The following is a 1,977-nucleotide window of genomic DNA, read 5'->3' as shown; positions in this document are numbered from 1 at the left end:
TTGTCTGATATTAATTTTAATATTCCCGCTCACTCTACCAGGCAGTTTAAACCTTTGCTTTGAAAATTTTCTAGAACAAATTTCGAGTTAAACGAACCATTCCGCCGTATATATCACGATTTCAATTCTCATTCCAGCACATTTGATCTAACAGATTCTCTCTTAGCATTAAAAAAGATGTTTTATCTATTCGTAACAAGTAACATTTAAAAAGTATAAACTTTAATCTAATTCTTAATTTTGGCTGTTGAAATTTTTGTTTCTGTAGCTGAGCAGCTTAAGATCGCAACGCTTAAAACTCCCTTGCCTTTTATGACTCGGCTAATTTCGCTCGTTCACGGATTGCGCCCCCCGCTTCGGATGGGCGGGAGGATGGTAATCGTTGGGTATTATTATTATTATTATTAGATGTTCACACTGGGAAAAGAGCGCGAAAGTGAAGTGAGAAATGTGTAGGTATGCTTCCTTATGCACTTTGTAAATAAACTTATATTATTTTTGTTTTGTAATATACTTGTCAGGATGTATGCCTCTTGCTTGAGTATATGTACTTGTACTTATTTTTTCGCAAAGGTGAGAGCGAAAAACGGAATGGAAAAACGTTACATATGCACTTTGACTTATATAAATAGAATATGTTTGTTCGCTATATACTTTATATATTGTGTGTCAATAAGCATATATGTATATATGTATGGGAGCATTTAGATTTGTTTATAGATAATGCTGGTTGTGTTTTTAAGTTTGCTTTTGCTTATTTGTTTATCCTGCTTACTGTTTTTTTTAACAGAAGAGTTAATGATAAATATAAACAGGCAGAAGATTATTATTTAGTTATGTACGTCAATATATATAATGCCAGACGATTTCAGGGTTTTCCCGAAAATTAAACCCGAAATGTTTGTTAACCGTTTTTACTAATCAACGGAATTCTTATTTCATCGTTAATTGTATATATAAACTACCAACATAAATACATAWGTATGTATATGCATAATAAAGTTATAGTTGAACAGAATACGCTAACATTAGTTTTGTAGGGTAAAGCGTTATGTATAGTACGCCTGTTTGCTTTTTTCCCAGTTCCTATGCTTATGTATCTATGTCCTTGTGCGTGTTGTTGCATTTAGGTGAATTTAGCACGCGTCCGGTTGTTAGTTTTTGTTTATTTTTGTTTGATTTTAGTTTTCGCGCCCAAATAGTGCTTGTTTTTGATTTATGTTTTGTATTTTTAGTTTTGGAGTTTTGCGCACCGTTTGTTTTTGTTTTTTGGAACGAAATTAATTTCCTTCTTGTTGTTTAAATTTTTGTAATGGTAACTAATTGTCATCTCTGTATTGATTTTTACAGATTTAGAGTTTCATATATATGTGCATTTGTGTATGCATATCTTTTGGGACCGATCCACGTTTTTTTTGTGTTTTTGTCACAGCACCCGTTTTTTTTTTTTTTTGGTTATGCACATATGTGTATGTAGGCATGTATTTCTGTGTTGAAATTTGTATTTGCTTTGTTTATTTTATTATATTTTTCTTTTTTGTTCTATTTGAGTCACTGCACTTCGTGTTTTGTTTTACTTCACGCCACTTTATGTAGGTATACCTTTCACTTTTATTATCGCACTTTGTTTTCGGTTTTGCCGCCAAACACTTTTTTTTTAACTATAATACTTAAGTCTGTTTGCTTGTAAACCAAAGGTGCCTTCCGKCAGCTTACTTCTGACATTTCTTCCGTAAAATTTAGTGTTTCTGACGTTTTATGTTAGTCGGTTAACRCACTTTTAGTGATTTTCAACATAACCTTTATATGGGAGGTGGGCGTGGTTATTGTCCGACTTCTTCCAGTTTTGAACTGTATATGGAAATGCCTAAAAGAAACCACTCTATACAGTTTGGTTGACATAGCTATAGTAGTTTTCGAGATATGTACAAAAAAGTTAGTAGGGGCCGGGGCGACGCCCACTTTTCCAAAAAAATT

Source organism: Bactrocera latifrons, unplaced genomic scaffold, assembly GCF_001853355.1.
Source record: "Bactrocera latifrons isolate USDA-ARS-PBARC rearing strain unplaced genomic scaffold, ASM185335v1 scaffold_702, whole genome shotgun sequence".
In the NCBI taxonomy this organism is placed as follows: Eukaryota; Metazoa; Arthropoda; class Insecta; order Diptera; family Tephritidae; genus Bactrocera; species Bactrocera latifrons.
This window is presented reverse-complemented; position numbering follows the sequence as displayed.